Here is an 18886-nt window from a genome sequence, read left to right on the forward strand (position 1 = left end):
GCATGCAATAAATCCTACATTTCTTTATTGTCAGGACATTCTGAACTTGTAAGCATTTTCTGTTTTAGCAAAGACATTCGGTATTGTTGATATTTAAGCATATGAAACTGGCAGTTTAAAGCCCTTACAGCTAGAGTAAGCAGAAGTGTAAACTTTTTTCCCCATCTATCCAGTGCTCTAGAATCCCTATCAGAGGGAACAGGGTTTTTTGGCAGTGGAAGCCTTGACCCCTTTGGGACCCTGAGAAATTGTTTCGGGGTCAGCAGCAGGGTTTTTATAAAGAAATTTATGAGAGTCTGGGACCCTGTAGTACATATCTGGCTTGACTGGTGCAGGGGGTAAAGAATCCGGAGACAAACTGGATTCAGAAAAAACATCAACAATATCTAGCACAGGGGGGATAGCAAGGGGCGTGTGCTGAGGCAATAAAAGAAAATCTCTGAGCCTTTTCTTGGACTCTGAATAATCCTGGCTCTCCCAATGGAAATGCTCCCTCATGGTGTGCAAGGTTTCCCCAAAAGAGTAATCCTCAGGAGGAGAGGCTGAAGAGATAGATTCTTCAGCATCAGAGTCCTCATAGGGAGGAAGAGAATATTCCTGTTCTGAAGAAAAATCAGAGGAAATAGAAACCTGGTCAGAGGAGTCATAATTAGTGTCTTGCCTAGGCCTTTTATCAGGAGGGGGGTGGGAACCCCTGATCAAAGTAATTAGGTCCTCGGCCATTTTAAGCATCTGTTTCTTTGGCATGGATGACTGTCCAGGAGAATGATGTACTTGTTTCTTTGTCTTTAAATGGTGTTTTAGACTTTGCCTTGGCTGCAGAAGTGGACTTGATAGTAAGCTGTGTAGGTCTGAAAACACCCTCAGAGGCCGATGCCTGCTCAGCGGCTCAGGACCCATCTGAGGGAACAGTTTCTCTAGGCCCAATACCTTGAGTTTCCAGAGGCCTAGTTGTCTACATGTGGGAGTCGGAGGCGGCCTGTGGCTCTGAGGTAGCGGGTGTCAGGGGCTGCGAAAGCGCCTCACTGAGAACCGGCGACTGGCCTAGAAGAGGCTTCGTCGGGTTTGGACCTCTGATGCCTGTCCTTTTTTTTGTCTTTGCATTTTTTATAAATTCCGGTCGTTGGTTGTTCCGATGGCATTAAGTAGTTAAACCTTCGGCCAAAATAATGTAAAGCAAAATCAAACCGACGCTTAATAGTGCATTGGTTGAATCTAGCGCAAAACCGACAACTAGCAACGGCGTGGTCAGGGCCTAGGCAAGGAATACAGTAAGAATGAAAATCCTTATGAGGTATTTGCTTCCCACAAGAAATACAATTGTTGACTTTTACTGACATCGGTCTGGAGTAAGAAAAAGTTTCCCCAACGGGGTACTTAGCTTTATTGAAGACTTTGGTTTTGAAATTCAATTTCGAAAATCTCAGGAGTCTGCCAACCAGCACTTGCGAACTGCTTTTGCTTCAGGCACCACGCGGCAAGAAAGACTGAAGAAAATGGCGTTGGATGCATCTTATATACCCCTGGCACACTGACGTCAGAGAAGAGGCGACAGCTACCGACACCGGACCAGGACTTTGGAATTTAGGCCAATGACTGCAACAGTGAAACACGAACATCAAGGCAAGCTGCCATAAAAATGATGGCAGAATATGATTTTGGTAAATCCTGTCTACCTTCGTTACACCCAATGCAAATTTTAACATCTTTAACTCTGCCACATCCAGCTCTGACTCCTGCCTTCTTGTCAATGCCACGGTCTCCAACCCATATAAAATAGCTGGTCTCACTACCCTCTTGTAGACCTTCCCCTTTTACTCTTACAAACAAATTTCCTCAAAGTTAGATTCTCCATACTGTGGAGTGGGAATTTGAGAAAGTCTCAAGTCTAAATACTGTCCTTCAGAGTGGGACTCAGAGAGAGAGCGAGAGAAGAAATTCTCTCTCTCTCTGAAGAGAAGGACAGCACCTGAGGTACTAAGAGAAACAGAGATGAGAGGTCACAGGAAAGTACAGTTGTGTAAGATCTTTCCATAACTGTAGATGTCCTTCTCTTCACTGTTGCAGTATTCATTACAATAGGGATCTCCTGCCAAGCGTAGCCCAACATCCGAACAGTACACCAAAAAGTGTTTAGTTTGCTATAAGGTATGCTGTACCTCACATGTATGTTCTTTACATAGCGTAGGGCATAAAGGTGATGTCCGGATGTACCATCCTCAGAACTGAGAGCCCTAGCATTAACGCAGTCCAAGGAGTAGAGAGGTAATCAGAACATCCAGGAGAGAAAAGGACCAGGGGGAGTGAATGCTGCAATAGTGACAAGGAGGACACATACCACTATGGTAAGATCTTACACAACTATGTCCTTCCATTTCACTGTTTCAGTATTCATTACAATAGGTAGAGTGCCAAAGCTTAAGAAGAAGAAAGGGAGGAGGAAGGACCAGCACATCTCTCTAGGAACCCAAGAAGGATGGTCCTAGCAAAACCAGCTCTAACTCTGGAAATTTCATCAAATCTGTAGTGCTTGGTAAACGTATGCACAGAAGTCCAGGTACAGTGGATATTAAAAGTGTACACACCCCTGTTAAAATGCCAGGCTTTGTGATATATAAAATGAGACCACAACAAATCATTTCAAAACGCTTCCCACCTTTATTGTGACCTATAACCTGTACAATTCAAGTGAAAAACAAACATCTATTAGGGGAAAAATATAAAATAACAAAAAAAATGTACAATAAGCTTGTTGCAGAAGTGTGCATACTCAAACTAATACTTTGTTGAAGCACCTTTTCATTTAATTACAGCATCCAGTCTTCTTGGGTAGGAGTCCATCAGCATGGCACATCTTGACTTTGCAATATTTGCCCAATCTTCCTTGCAAAAGCGCTCCAAATCTGTCAGATTGCACAGGCATCTATTGTGCACAGCCCTCTTCAGGGCACCCCACAGATTTTCTATTGGATTTAGGTTTGGGCTCTGGCTGGACCACTCCAAAACTTTAATTTTCTTCTAAAGAAACCATTCTTTTGTTGGTTTGGATGCATGTTTGGGGTCATTGCCATGTTGAAAGGTGAAATTTCTCATCTTCAGCTTTCTTAGCAGACATCTGAAGGTTTTGGGCCAAAAGTGACAAGTATTTGGAACTCTTCATAATTCCCCTCCACCTTGACTAAAAAGCCCCAGTTCCAGCTGAAGGAAAGCAACCCCAAAGCATGATACTGCCACCACCATGCTTCACTGTGGGGACGGTGTCTTTTAAAGTGTTTTTGCACCAAATGTATCTTTTGGAATTGTAACCAAAGAAGTTCAACCTTGGTCTCATCAGATCATAACACATTTTCCGCACATGCTTTTGGGAGACTTGATGTATTGTTTTGCAAATTTTAGACTGGCCTGGATGTTTTTCCCGTGTAAGAAAAGGCTTCCGTCTTGCAACCCTACCCCATAGTCCAGACATATGGAGAATACAAGAGATTGTTGTCGCATGTAGTACACAACTAGTACTTGCCAGAAATTCCTGCAGTTCCTTCAGTGTTGCTGCAGGTCTCTTGGCAGCCTCCCTGACCAGTTTTCGTCTGGTCTTTTCATTAACTTTGATGGGATGTCAAGTTCTTTGCAAAGTCACCGTTGTCCCACATTTTCTCCACTTTTTGATGACTGTCTTCACTGTGTTCCACGGTATATCCACTGCTGTGGAATTTTTTTGTAGCCTTTGCCTGACTGATGCCTTTCAGCAGTGAGATCCTTTTGATGCTTTGTAAGCTGTCTGCGAACCAGGGCTTTTGCTGTAGCAGGCAACTGAGTAAATGTCAGGAAAATCTTACTAGGACAGCTGAACTTTATTTGGGGTTAATCAGAGCCTCTTTAATTGATGGCAGCTGTGTACCCAAGAAGACTGAATGCTGTAATTAAATCAAAAGGTGCCTCTACAAGTATTAGTTTAAGGGTGTGAACCACTTATACAACCAGCTTATTGTAAGTTTATTTTTTAGATTTTTTCCCTTAACAGATTTGCTTCTTTTTCAGTTGAATTGTACAGGTTATAGGTCACATTAAAGGTGGGAAAAGTTTTGAAATGATTCATTCTAGTCTCGTTTATTTATATCACGAGAACCTGGCATTTTAATAGGGGTGTGTACATTTTTTATATCCACTGTAGCTGCCTCAAGAACTGAGTTAGTATCTAAACCCTTGAAAAAAAGCACCAGGAGGAAGCCACATCTCTGGTAGAGTGAGAGCCTTAACAGAAAAAAGAAGGCTCTTACCATGAAAAGAATAAAAAAGAAATGGCTTTAGAAATCCAAGATGAAATAGTTCGCTTGGACATAGCGAGTACCAAGGACCTACGATGAAAGGAAACAGAGCTGATCAGATTTACAAAAAGACTTAGTCTTATCCAAATAAAATCTGAGTTCTCTACGCACATCCAATGTGTGCAGCACTTTCTCACTGGCAGACTGTGGAGAAGGGGAAAAAGGTGGGCAAATAAATAGAATGATTAAGAAACAACGTATACACCACCTTGGGCAGAATAGGAGGACTGGTTTGAAAAGGAGAAAGTACAGTTTTGTACCTACCATAAATGTAGATGTTAGAGTGCTAATACAGCTGCAGTCATAACAGATGGGTTCTCCTGCCGTCAGGCGGGTCCTCGGTCGGCCGAATTCCAAAGTCTTGGTCCGGCGTCGGTTGTCGTCGCTTCTTCCCTGATGTCAGTGCGACAGGGGTATAAAGGAACCAGCCGACGCCATTTTCTTCAGTTTTTCTTGCCCCAGATGTCAGGTGCACCCAGAAGGAAGGCAATACATAAATTTATATAATAAAGCAATGCAATATAATCAAAATACAGTAGTTGCAAGCAAATACACCATAAATGAATACCCCAATCAGGTTGTATGAGGAGGTGTTAGCCAATAGGCCTGTCCCAAGAGGGGAAGGAGGGAGGGAAACCTGGACTGCAGCTGTATTAGCACTCAAACATCTACATTTATGGTAGGTACAAAACTGTACTATGTTCATCGTGCATACAGCTACAGTCATAACAGATGGGTAGAATCCCAAAGCTAAGAAAAGGGTGGTAGGCACTAGGTGGAACTAGGAGGAGCCAGGATGCCCTGCAAGACTGCAGTGGCAAAGCCTGCTCTAGTTTTGGAGTATAATGGTAAGTGGTAGTGCTTGGAGAAAGTAGGCACAGAACTCCAAGTGGCTGCTTCCAAAATATCTTTGGTAGGAACTCCTCTGAGGAAAGCTGCAGAGGTAGCTGTGGCCCTTGTGGAGTGAGATCTGATGCCTGCAGGTACAGTTTTACCATGAAGAGAGTAACAAAAGCGTATGCAGTGGGCTATCCATTTTGAGATTGTCTGTTTGGAAATTGGCTTCCCTTGAGCTCCTATAGCATAGGACACAAAGAGCTGTTCTGTTTTTCTGAAAGGCTTTGTTCTGTCCAAATAACGCAGCTGTCTGTGGATGTCCAAGGAATGCAGTAGTCTCTCCCCTTTGTTTTGAGGATTAGGGTAAAAGGTCGGTAAGTGGCTAGCCTGATTCAAAGCTACCCTGGATACCACCTTTGGCATAAAGGACGGGTTGGTTCGTAAGGAAACTCTGTCCTGATGGAAGATGATAAAAGGCTGCACAGCCATGAGGGCTTGTAGTTCCGATACCCTGCGAGCTGAGGTGATAGCCAGAAGGAACGCTGTTTTCCAGGACAAATATTGCAAATCTGTTGAGGCAGCTGGCTCAAAGGGAGGCAAGGTCAGCTTTTCTAGAATGAAATTGAGGTCCCAAGCAGGTATTGGTTGTTTCCTGGGGGGTTTTATGTTCTTCGCCCCTCTGAGGAACTGTCTTAAGAGGGGGTGAGAGAATAAAGGTGGATCAGTGTTGTATTCTGCAGAAATGGCTGAGGCATGGATTTTGATGGAAGAAAATGAAAGTCCACTGCTTAGCAGCTCAGCTAGATACTGTAATATTTGAGGTAAATTCAGTTTTCCAGGATTCTGGCCCTTTTTCTCATTCCAGGCACAAAACCGTTTCCATTTTGCGGAGTAAGCATTTCTAGTAGACGGCCTTCTGGCCTCCAAAATGACATCCTGCACCTCCTTGGAGAGTAGGGTCTGTTGTGATGTTAAGGAATCTTCCATGCGGCCAGATTGAGTGTTTTCAGCTGACTGTGAAGAGTTTTGAAACTGTGCTGAGTCAGAAGAGGAGGCATTAGAGGCAGGGTCCATGGTGGAGAATGCGTCAGGCTCCTCAGGAGTAGATACCAGTGCTGACTTGGCCAGTCTGGAGCAATAAGAATCATCTTTGGTCTGTCTGCTCTGGTTTTTAATAGAACTTTGGGCAGCAGAGGAAGAGGCGGAAAGGCATAAACTGTCATTGATGTCCAACTGAAAGAGAGAGCGTCCACTCTCCAGGCCTGTGGATGAAAATTCCTTGAGCAGAATTTTGTCAATTGGTGATTTTTGTGGGAGGCAAAGAGATCTATGTCTGGCCTTCCCCATGCTTGTATTATCTCTGTAAAAACTTGAGGATGCAACTTCCATTCGTGTGGATCTGTCATATTTCTGCTTAGGTTGTCTGCCAGCGTGTTTTCCTTGCCTGGCAAGTACTGTGCTTGAAGTTCGATTTGTAATTCCAGAGCCATGTTCCAATGTGACATGGCCAGCCTGCATAGGGGGTATGAATGGGTTCCTCCCTGTTTATGTACCACATTACTGTGGTGTTGTCTGTCCTTATCAATAGTTGACCTGGATGCAGAAGGTCTTTGAAAGCTATAATAGCATTTATTACTGCTAGCATTTCCTTTTGATTGATGTGAAGGTGCTTTTATTTTTGGGACCATTTGCCCTGAATGCACCGATCTGTCATGTGCGCCCCCCCAAGCGTAGTCCGAGGCGTCTGTTGTGATGACTTGATTTGCTTGAGGCTTGCAGAATGGGAGACCTGTGTTTGTTTGGCATGCTTGAGCCCACCACAGAAATTCCTTTTGAAGACATGGAATTAGTGGTAATATTGTTTCCAAACTGTGGCTGTGTTGAGACCATAGGTTTTCAGGTACCATTGAAGTTTCCTCATATGCAGCTTTGCACATGGGATTAGTAGGATGCAAGATGCCATGAATCCCAGAGCCTGCAGGATTTTCCTTGCAGTCAGCCTGGTGAAATTTGCTAGTTTTCTGAAGTATTGAGTTAGTTGCCCCTGTTTCTCTGGCGTGAGGTAGGCCATCTGGGTGTTTGTGTCCAAGTTGGCACCCGGGAAAATTATTTTCTGAGAGGGTATTAGCCTTGATTTCTTTTTGTTGACTGTGTATCCCAGAGAATTCAACAACTTTATTACAAAAGCCAGCTGTTTCAGAAGTATGTGCTTGCTGTCCGCTTGGATCAGGCAGTCATCCAAATATGGGTATATTTGTATCCCTTGAAGTCTGCAGTAGGCAATTACTGATGCCAGGCATTTCGTGAATACTCTGGGCGCAGTAGATAAGCCAAAGGGCAATGCAGAGAATTGATAATGGGTTGAACCTGCAAGAAATCTGAGGTATCTTCTGCAATTGTGTCTGATTGGGACATGCAGGTATGCCTCCTTGAGGTCCAATGTTACCAGCCAAGACTCCTTGCCCAGCATGGGAAGAAGCTGCTGTAATGTGAGCATCTTGAATTTTGGTGCAGTAAAAATGTGCTTAGGATGGATAGGTCCAAAATAGGTCTCCAATCTTTTCCCTTCCTTGGTACCAGGAATAGTCTGGAATAAAAACCTTGACCTTGTTCTTGAGTAGGTACCTCCTGAATAGCTTTCATGTCCATGAGATCTGAAATTTGTCTTTGTGCCTCTGCCCTTTGATTGTGTGGCAGGTTTGGCAGGCCTCTCATTTTTGGAAGGGTGTGAAAATGGAATCTGTAGCCTCTGTTTATAATGTCCAGGATCCATTTGTCTTTTGTGACAATATGCCAATTTTTCGAAAATAATGCCAGTTTTCCGCCTAAGGGTGCTGCCATTTGCCTTGCTTGGCATGCAAAGGGGAAAGTCATTGGGCTTGCTTTCTGAATGGCTGCGAACTATCCTCACCACCTCTTTGTGTAGGAGCTTGCCATTGTCTGCCTCTAAACGATCCTTGAGATTGCCCTCTGCCCTCGGCGCCTGTATCTACCTATTTGGGGTCTGTCCGTGGCTGGAAAGGACCAATTTTTGGAGGGCCAATTTCTACTGAAACGTGGAGGTTGTACCTGTAGAAAATCTTTCACTGTTTGCATTGATTTAGCCTTTTCCTCCATTTTCTTTAATACCTCCTCAGCTTTAACACCAAATAATACATACTTTTGTAGAGGGGCATCTAGTAATTTAGCTTTGACATGATCTGGTAAGGTTTGCTCCTTGAGCTAGGCATGTCTAAGTACGACTGATCCTGTAACAGCAGCTCTACATGAGGCCTCTAGAGCATCAAAACCACATTGCAAGGTATGTTTACCCACTTGTTCTACACTATGCATCAAATCCTGCAACTCCTTCAAGTCTGGTTGTTCAGGTTGTGACATTTTGCTTCTCAACTGTGATAACAGAAACTGCTGGTACTTTAACATATGGAACTGGCAGTTTAATGCCCTCATGGTTAAGGTGGCCGAGGTGTATACCTTTTTTCCCCACCTTTCTAAAGATCTGGAATCTCTCTCGGAAGGTAAAGGATTTTTAGCAGTGGAGGCCTTAATTCCCTTGGGGTCCTGTGAGATAGTTTCTGGGTCAGCCGCATGGCTTTTGTATAGAAATTGGTGTGAGTCAGGAACCCGGTAGTACCGGTCAGGTTTGACTGGGGCTGGAGGTAAAGAATCCAGGTTAAGGCAGGCCTCCGAATACACATCATCTAGTATGTCTACGACAGGAGGTATAGCCAGAGGCCTGTGCTGAGGTAGCAAGAGAAAATCCCTAAGCCTTTTCTTGGAATCTGAATACTCTTGGCCTTCCCAGTGGAAGTGCTCCCTTAAGGTATGCAAGGTTTCCCCAAATGAGTAATCCTCTGGAGGGGAGACAGAGGGAATGGACTCCTCTGCATCAGAATCTTCAAAAGGGGAGTAAGAATGTTCCTGTTCATCCGAGTGCTCTGAAATAATGGAGGCCTGGTCAGAGGAGGGGGATTCTTCCTCCACTCTGGGCCTTTTGTCCGGGGGGGGGGGGGGTGAGAACCCCTGATAAGAGTAATTAAATCCTCAGCCATTTTAAGCATCTGTTTCTTAGGCATGGGTCCTGGAGATGGACCCTGTGCAACATGTCTCGTGGGATGCCTGGCTGCTTTGGATTTAGTAAAGGCCTTTATTGAAAAAGAAGAGGAGGGCCTAAATACACCATGGGTGGAGGTGGACCTGTCCACATTAGTAGGCTCGACATAAGCAGGGGCTTCGGTAGTAGTCTGGGATAGGGCCGAGGACCCAGCGGTCTCGGGTACAGAGGACACCGCCAAAGGAGTGTTGTCGGTAGTCAGGGACTGCAAAGGCGTCTCGCTGAGAACCGGAGCACGTGGAGCCTGTTTTGGCGTGGTGTCAGCGGAGACCGCAGGTATCGTGTGTCGGTCCTTTTCCTTGCGTTTTTTGGTCAAAACGGTAGTCGGAGTGTCCGACGACATTTTATAATTAAAAGCTTTACCAAAGTAGTGTTGGGCGAACTCCGCCCGACGCTTGATAGTGCGTTTATTGAAGGTAGCGCAAAAGCGACAGCCCGAGATGTCGTGGTCTGGGCCCAAACAAGGTATGCAAAGGGAATGGAAATCCTTATGCTGTACTTGCTTCCCACAAGAAATACAATTATTAACTTTTTCTGACATCGGTCTGAGGCAAGAAAAGTTTCCCCAACGGGGTACTTAGTTTTAAAGAAGACTTCGGTTCCAATATTTTTTCGTAATTCAGGAGCTGGCCGACCGGCACTTGCGAACTGCTTCTGCTTCGGGCACCGCGCGGCAAAAAAGACTGAAGAACATGGCGTCGGCTGCGTCTTATATACTCTGGCCTTCCTGACGTCAGAAGAGTAGGCGACGACAACCGACGCCGGACCAAGACTTTGGAATTCGGCCGACCGAGGGACCGCCTGACGGCTGAAAAAACCATCTGTGATTACTGCAGCTGTATGCACGATGAACATCTGCTTGGTAATTGTAGAGGGAAGTCATTGAGACTGCTTACCATAGGGAGGTGTCTTGTTTCCAGATTTGGAAGAGGAGGCACCCTACTACTTTGTTCTGAAAGTCCCTTGGGACTGAAACCTGGTGCCTTTGGAATGTCTGGGTTTGACTTGAGTGGCTCTCGAAGGAACTGGAAAGGACCAGTTCTTAGTAGGCCAGTGCCTATTAAATCTTGGAGGTTGCACTTGTAAGAAATCTTTCACAGTTTGCATAGATTTAGCTTTATCTTCCATCTTTTTTAGAACCTCTTCAGCCTTATTACCAAAGAGACGGTCTTGTAAAGGAGCACCCAACAATTTTGCTTTAACGTGATCAAGCAGAGATTGCTCTTTGAGCCAAGCATGCCTTCTTAGTACAGACCCAGTTACAGCAGCTCTGCAAGAGGCCTCCAAAGAATCAAAACCACATTGCAAAGTATGTTTTCCAACTTGTTCAGCTGAATGCAATAGATCCTGTAAATCTTTATTTTCCACACAATCAGAAATTAACAATTTTCTGTTTAAGCAGTCCCATGACATGCTGCTGATATTTTAGCATATGGAATTGACAGTTTAAAGCCCTGATTGCCAAGGTTGCAGAAGTGTAGACCTTCTTACCCCATCTATCCAGCGCCCTGGAATCTCTATCAGAAGGGGTAGGATTTTTAGCAGTAGAAGCCTTAATACCCTTGGGGCCTGAGAAATGGTTTCAGGATCTGCAACAGGATTTTTGAAAAGGAATTTGTGGGAACCAGGAACCCTGTAGTATCTGTCTGGCTTACAAGGAGCTGAGAGCAGAGAATCAGGAGTCATACTAGATTCAGAAAACACATCAACAAAGGCCTATGCTGAGGAAGAAGAAAAAGAAGAAGAAAAAGAAGAAAATCCATAAGCCTCTTTTTAGATTCAGAAAAATCCTGACTTTCCCAGTGGAAATGTTCCCTCAAGGTATATAAAGTTTCCCCAAAGGAAAAATCCTCAGGGGGAGAAGAAGGAATGAAATCCTCTGCATCAGTGTCCTCATAAGTAGGTATAGACAATTCCTGTTCATTAGAAGAGTCAGAAGAAATAGAATCCTGTTCAGAAGATTCATAGTCAATTTCTTGCCTAGACCTCTTAGAGGGGGGGGGGGGGGGTTGGCTACCCCTGATTACAGTAATTAAATCTTCAGCCATTTTGATCACTTGTTTTTAAGGCATAGGGACCTGCACATGTGGCCTAGGTGTCGGTTTTTTAGACATAGTTCAAGATGTTGGCCTTAATATATTGAAGATGACGTTGGTTTAATACACAAATCTGTAGGCCTGAATACACCCTCAGAAGCCTGTGCCTGCACAGAGGCTCCGGACCCATCCAAGGTAGAGACATCCGCGGGATCCATAGTTGAAGCATCTCGCGGCATACTGGACTCCGAATGGGTCTCAGTAGAGGTCTGCGAATCAGAAGTAGCGGGTATCAGGGGCTGTGAAAGCGCCTCACTAAGTACCGGCAACTGGCTTAGGAGATGCGCCATCGTCAGTTTTGGACCTCAACGGCCTGTCTCATTTAGGTTCATACTAGGCTATCTGCCCTAGGGCATTTATAAGCCTAGACAGAGTGTGTTTGGCTTTCGCCACCCATTTTAAATGAATTTTGCTATGCCCTTTTTCGAGGTTAGTATACTGTGCCTCTGTCTAACAGTGATACCCGGGGTAAACCTACGATCTCCCATCCACTCATCAAGATTCCTCTTGAAGAGAGTCAATGAGGGACTCTGCCTAACCTGGACTGGGATTTTATTCCAGAGTGAAGGGAGCCCTCTGGGTTATGAATCTGTCCCTCAAGCATGTCCTATTTATTTCAGTGCTGAGGTTCAAGTCTCTCGAGCATGTAGCTCGATGGGATTTGGATTTTCTGAGGTGCAGCATGTCCATTAATTCCGGGCTGGACATGGCTTTATATGTCAGGCACAGATCGCCTCTGAGCAGGCGGTATGCCACTGAGTAGAGCTGGAGTTTCTTTAACCGGGCAGCATATGGCATCTGTTGGAGCCCTTTGATCCCCTTGGTGAGGTACTTTTGGGGTCTTTCTAGTTGCTGCAGGTGTCTGGTAAGGAACATCCCAAAAGGGGCATTGTACTCAATTATGGGCCTGATGAGGGATGAGTTAAAGAGGCACGATGACCTCCCCTGATCTAGATGTGAATCCCTTCATGATTAGGTGGGCTATATAAAATGTTTTTCTAACCACTTTGGCCACGTGGTTGTCAAATGGGACATTGCTATCAACTTGGGTCCCCAGGTCCCTAATTACTTCTTCTGTACTTAATGGATTACCACCTATGTGGTAATTTGTGGGCACTTTGTTTTTGCCAAAGGGATGACTATACACTTTTGGCATTTAGCTTGAGGCCATGGCTCTGGCACCAGTTGTCTGTTTCTATGAGGCCCTTTTGGAGGATGCTTGTGTCGGCTGGAGAGTCGATTATGGCGCCGAGTTTGCAGTCATCTGCGAACTTGGTCAGCCACAGTCCTTCCGTGTTGACCTGTACCTCAGAGAAATATATACCGAACAAGAGAGGTCCCAGGACTGAGCCTTGTGGGACACCACTTGTAACTGGTTTGGAGTCTGACATGGCTCCAGCAATTCTAACCATGTGGGTTCTGTCCTTGAGCCAGTTTGCAACCCATCTAGTGACATAGGGGTTTATATTTAAGCTGGTGAGCTTATCTATAATGCCCGAGTGGGGTATTGTATCAAAGGCTTTTGCGAGGTCCAGGTAGGCTGTGTGGACCACCTTCCCCTCGTCAATGGACTTGGTGATTGTGTCAAAGAAATCGACCAGGTTTAAGAGGCAGGATCTGCCTTTAACAAAGCCGAACTGGGTAGGATCCAGTGTCTGTAGGTCCCCAATATCTTTATTTATGAGGTCCATGATGATCCTTTCCATAGCTTTGCAGACCAAGCTAGTCAGGCTTATGGGGCGATAGTTTCCAGGATCCGTTGAGGCGCCACCTTTGTGGAGAGGGACCACTGTTGCTGTACGCCACTCTTTGGGTACATATCCTGTATTTTCTTTGCGTTTTGTACGTATTCCAGTAGTCGGATTGCTAACAGACATCATTTCTGGATAATTACAACGTGAGCCAAAATATTTAGACGACGGATAGTGCATTAATTAAATAAATCACAGAACAGACACAGCAAGGTACGTCGTGGTCAGGGCCTAGGCAAGGAATACAGTACAAATGAAAATCCTTATGAGGTATTTGCTTCCCACAAGTAATACAATTATTAACTTTTACTGACATCGGAAAGGAGCAAGAAAAAGTTTCCCCAATGGGGTACTTAGCTTTTTAGTTGAAGACTTCGAATCTGAAACTCGAAAATGAAAATTTCAGGAGTCGGCCGACCGGCACTTGCGAACTGCTTCTGCCACCGCGTAGCAAGAAAGACTGATGTAATGGTGTCGGCTGCATGTTTTATATCCCTGACGTCATGGAAGGAGGGACAGCAACTGACAGAGGACCCAAGACTTTGTTAATCAGGCCGACTGAGGGCAACCTGCCAGCAGATTACCCAAATGTAATGACTGCAACAGTGAAAAACGAAGAACATGGGCTGATGCACAGACACCTGCATAGCAGAAGGGCTAACAAAAATGCAGTCTTCCAAGAGCAATTTTGCAAGGAAGCTGAAGATGCAGCTTCAAAAGGAGCCTGGGTCAATTTTTCTAAAACAAAATTAAGAAGGGAGGAACAGCAGGCTTCCTGGGAGGTCTAATTTGAAGGAAGCATTTAAGGAATTATCTTCAAATCTAGAAGTTAAAGGAGGTGATAAAAGCAGAGGCAGACAGCTGATAAGTGGGCCTTAGCAGAAGTATAAGCGAACACAGCACTGAGCTGTTTACACAGACAACAGAGAACCAAAGGAATACCCACAGAAAGTGGATCAAAGTTATGAGACCACAACCACACAGAAAACTTCTTCATTTGGATAAGTAGGATTTCCATGTATTGTAGTGGGATTCTTGGCCTCCTCCAGGACACTAAGCACATCCTCAGAAAAACGGTGTCTATGTGGAATCAGAATCCCATCACCTACAGTGTCAGCTGCGTAGTGGACAGGTGGGGATGGATGAGACCGCCCTTGTCTTGTGAGTAGGTCCACCCTATGAGGTAACTTGTGATGACTGTCCTTATCTAAATGTAGAAGAGGGAACGGATGCTGTCTCAGCCAAAAGGCAGTCACCAACAAGATTTTGGGAGCATCCTGTTGAATTTTAAACAGGACTTTTGGATTGAGAGGAAGGGTAGGAAATGCATAAAGAAACTTCTTCTTCCAAGAAAGAGGGAGGGCGTCCACCTTCCAAACCAGAAAGACCAAGGACTCAGGCACAAAACAGAGGATGTTTGTTCAGAGCAGAGGCAAAAAGACCCACTTGAGGAGTACCCCCACTGGTGGACAATGTCCAGAAACACATCCCTGTGAAGCATTCATTCGTGAGATTGAGTTATGAACCTGCTCAGAGTGTCTGACACAATGTTTTGACTTGAGGGAATGTAAACTGCCTGAACTGTCACTTAATATTGGATAGTTAGTTCCCCCACTAAAGAGTGCTAAATAGCAAAGAAGATAAGACCCTGCCTCCCCCAATATGTTGACATACTACATCACCGTGGTATTGTCTATAAACACCTTGAGAGGACCTGGGGAGAACAGAGGGTGAAATGCTTAGAGAGTCAGCATAACAGCTCTCATCTCTAATGTTGATCTGGTTTTTCTGTTGATCAGGCAACCAGACTTCCGGCACCTTTAGGGAGCTGAATGCTGCTCCCCATCCCACATCTTAAGTGTCTGTGAGCAGCTCCTGAGAGGGAAGAGGTGGGTGAAAGGGAGCCTTGGGTTGACAGTCAACTGCAGATTCCACCAATGAGGTTCCTGCTCGAGACATGGAAGAGGACGAATTAAGAATCTGAGGGGATGAAAATGCTGAAGTCAAACTGACTTTAGGAAACACCAGAGTTTTCTCATGTGGAGTTTGGCAAAAGGGAGCACAGGATTGGTGGAAGCCATGAACCCCAGAGCTCTTAGAAAATTTTTTGGCTGTTGCTGAAACCAGATGAAGATGGGGTTGAAAGAATGAAAAAAAAGTTATGTACTTATAACGTTCAGTCTATGTTGTCCATTTTCATTCTTCCTCAACATATGGGTTTGGAGCCGAACCTCTGATACGACTTGGCCATTACTATAGCTCATGATCACCAAAAAGCTCTCGAGCCCCTTCCCTACCTATAATGCGCCAAGGCCTAACATACCTGAGATTACAGTTGTGTACACTTACTATAAATGTAGATGTTCGAGTGTATTCACTGTTGTAGTCATCACATTTGGGTTATCTGCTTGCAGTAGCCCTCAGTCAGCCTGATTATCAAAGTCTTGGGTCCTGCTTCGGTTGCTGTCTCATTTTCCATGACATCAGGTAGTCAGGGGGTATAAAGCATGCAGCCGACACCTTTACATCAGTTTTTCTTGCCCCAGATGTCAGGTGCCCCCCTAATGGGAAGCAATTAAATATATATATTATACACACACACACGCACACACAAGGTTATACCTCCAACATAAAAATAAATACACCAAAAAGCATTTACGCATGGTAAAGGAGAGTAGAGGTATAGCCAAAAAAAGTCAGAGGGCTGGAGGGAGGGTAACCAGGACTGCAACAGTGAATACACTCGAACATCTACATTTATGGTAAGTGTACACAACTGTACTATGTTCTTCGTGTTTCACTGTTGCAGTCATCACATTTGGGTAGATTCCCAAAGCTAAGGATGGAAAGAGGAATTTAGATAGCATTAGGACCAGCTATAAGGCTCTGCAAGACTGCAGTGGCAAAGCCAGCTCTGGATTTAGAGAAAATTGGCAAATGGTAATGCTTGGTAAAAGTATGTACCGAACTCCAGGTAGCAGCTTCTGGGATGTCCCTGGTACGGACACCTCTGAGAAAGGCTGTAGAGGTAGATGCAGCCCTGGTTGAATGGGGTCTAATCCCATGGGATAGGTTTTCCAAGGTGCTTATAGCAGAAATGAATGCAATTAGAATTTAGAAATGGTTTGCTTTGAAATAGCCTTATCCTCTGCCCTTGCAGCAAATGCCACCAGCAGTTGTTCAGATTTCCTTTGAGGTTTCGTCCTGTTCCAAGTAAAATCTAAGTTGTCTGTGGACATCTAAGGAGTGCAGTATCTGTTCCCCTTTATTCTGTGGATTTGAAAAGAAGGCTGGCAAATCAATGGACTGATTAAGAGCCACACTGGATACCACCTTGGGCATGAAGGAGGGATTGGTCCTGAGGGACACCCTGTCAGGATGAAAGATGATGAAAGGCTCCATTGCCATAAGGCCTGTAATTCAGATACCCTTCTCACTGAAGTGATTGCTAAAAGGAAGGCTATTTTCCAAGAAATGAATTTTAACTCTGCACTTGCAAGCTGGCTCAAAAGGAGGAAGAGTGAGTTTTTCTAATACAAAGTTAAGGTCCCAGGCTGGAGTTGGGGCTCTCCTGGGTGGTCTTAAGTTTTTGGCCCCTCTGAGGAACTGCTTGAGCAGTGGATGAGAGAAGAGGGGTGGTTTTGTGTTGTAATGAGCTGAAATGGCTGAGCCGTGAATTTTGATGGAGGAAAAAGAAAGGCCCTTGTGAATCATCTCAGTTAAGTATTGAAGAATCTGAGGTAAATTGGGAGCTGCTGTGCCCATCCCTTGAGTTTGGTTCCAGGCACAGAATCTTTTCCATTTTTCAGCATAAGATTTTCTAGTACTAGGCCTCATTGCCTCCAAAATGACATCCAACACTTGTTTACTGAGGGATGGTAACGGAGAGATTAGGTAATTAGCCAGGCTGCCAGGTTCAGGATTTGAAGTTGAGGGTGCAGAATCTGGCTCTCCTGCTGTGATAGCAGGGTAGGGGTCTGACGCAGGTGCCATGGAGCCAGCAGTGACGCACTGTGCATGAGGGGGTACCAGTGTTGGTGTGGCCAGTCTGCTGCAATCAGTACAGTCCTTGGTTTGTCCTGTTTGATCTTTAGTAGTACTTTGGAGAGGAGAGGCAGAGGAGGAAAGGCATAAACTGATAGATTTTTTCCAGCTGAAGGACAGAGCATCCACTTTCCAAGCTTGTTTGTGGGGAGTCCTTCTGCAGAATTTGTCCAACTGGTAGTTCTGGGGGAGGCAAACAGGTCTATATCTGGGCTCACCCATTTATTTATCAACATGTTGAAAGTCTTTGGTTCCAGTTTCCACTCGTGTGGGTCCATGAGATTTCTGCTTAGTTCGTCTGCCAATGTATTTAGTTTTCCTGGCAGGAACAAAGCCTGAAGATGCAATTGGTAGCTCAAGGCTGAGTTCCACAGAGCCATGGCTAGTCTGCAGAGGGGGGTAAGAATGAGTACCCCCCTTGCTTGTTTATGTACCACATAACAGTGGTGTTGTCTGTCTTTACCATTAAATGTCCAGGAAGAATGTGGTCCTTGAAGGCTGTCGGAGCATTCTGTACAGCTGACATTTCTTTTTAATTTATATGCAGGTGCATTTGACTTGGGTTCCATTTGCCCTGAATGCACTTCCCTGCCAGGTGAGCCCCCCATGCATAGTCTGATGCATCTGTTAAGGTTTGGGCAGCAGGGGGTAGAGTGAATGGTGGTCCCTTGTTTTGGTGGCAGGCCTCTGCCCACCAAAGGAACTTTAACCGTAGGCAAGGTATGATAGGAATTATTGCTTCTAGATCCTGAGAATGTTGATACCATAGGCTTTTTAGATACCACTGTAGTTTCCTCATATGCAGTCTTGCATATGGAATTAGTAGAATGGAGGAGGCCATGAACCCCAAGGCTTGCAGATAAAGCAGGGTTTTTGTGGCCATTAGTTTGAAGTAAGTTGTCAAATGAATTGTGTTTCTAAGGTGTGAGGTAAGCCATCTGGGAAGTTGTATTCAAGCTTGCTCCCAGGAATATAATTTGTTGACAGAGTACCAGATGTGATTTATTTTCGTTTATGGTGTACCCCAGACAAGTTAGCACCTTTTGTACAAATGCCAGATGATTCAAAAGCATGTCCTGGCTTTCTGCCTGAATTAGACAATCGTCCAGGTATGGGTATATTTGAATATTTCTTTGTCTGCAAAATGCAATGACTAGAGCTAGGCACTTTGTGAATATCCTGGGCGCAGTAGATAAGCTAAAGGGCAGTGCACAGAACTGATAGTGCATGTAGCCTGCTTTGAAGCGTAGGCATCTTCTACAAGACTGCCTGATTAGGATGTGCAGGTAGACTTCCTTTAAATCCAGTACTGCCAACCAGGCATCTTTGCCTAGCATAGGAAGCAACTGGTGAAGAGTTAGCATCTTGAATTTTGGAATCACCAAACAGGTGTTTAAGATAGAAAAGTCCAGGACAGGATGCTATGAGTTTCCTTTTCTGGGTACCAGGAAAAGTCTTGAGTAGAAACCATGTCCCTTTTCCTCTTCTGGTACAGTCTGAATAGCCTTTATGCTTAAAAGAGAGCGTACTTGCTTCTGAGCCTCTGCCCACTGATTCGGAGGTAGATCTGGCCAACCGTTTGGGGTTGGTAACGTGTGGAAGTGAAATCTGTATCCTTGGAAAACTATATTTAAAACCCATTTGTCCTGGGTAATGAGTTCCCAGTTTTTTGCCTGCAGAGCAATCTTTCCCCCTAAAGCAGCAGTCACATTTAAGAAGTGC

This window comes from Protopterus annectens, chromosome 9.part0 (genome assembly GCF_019279795.1).
Source record: "Protopterus annectens isolate FY-2018-M chromosome 9.part0, PAN1.0, whole genome shotgun sequence".
Lineage (NCBI taxonomy): Eukaryota > Metazoa > Chordata > Ceratodontiformes > Protopteridae > Protopterus > Protopterus annectens.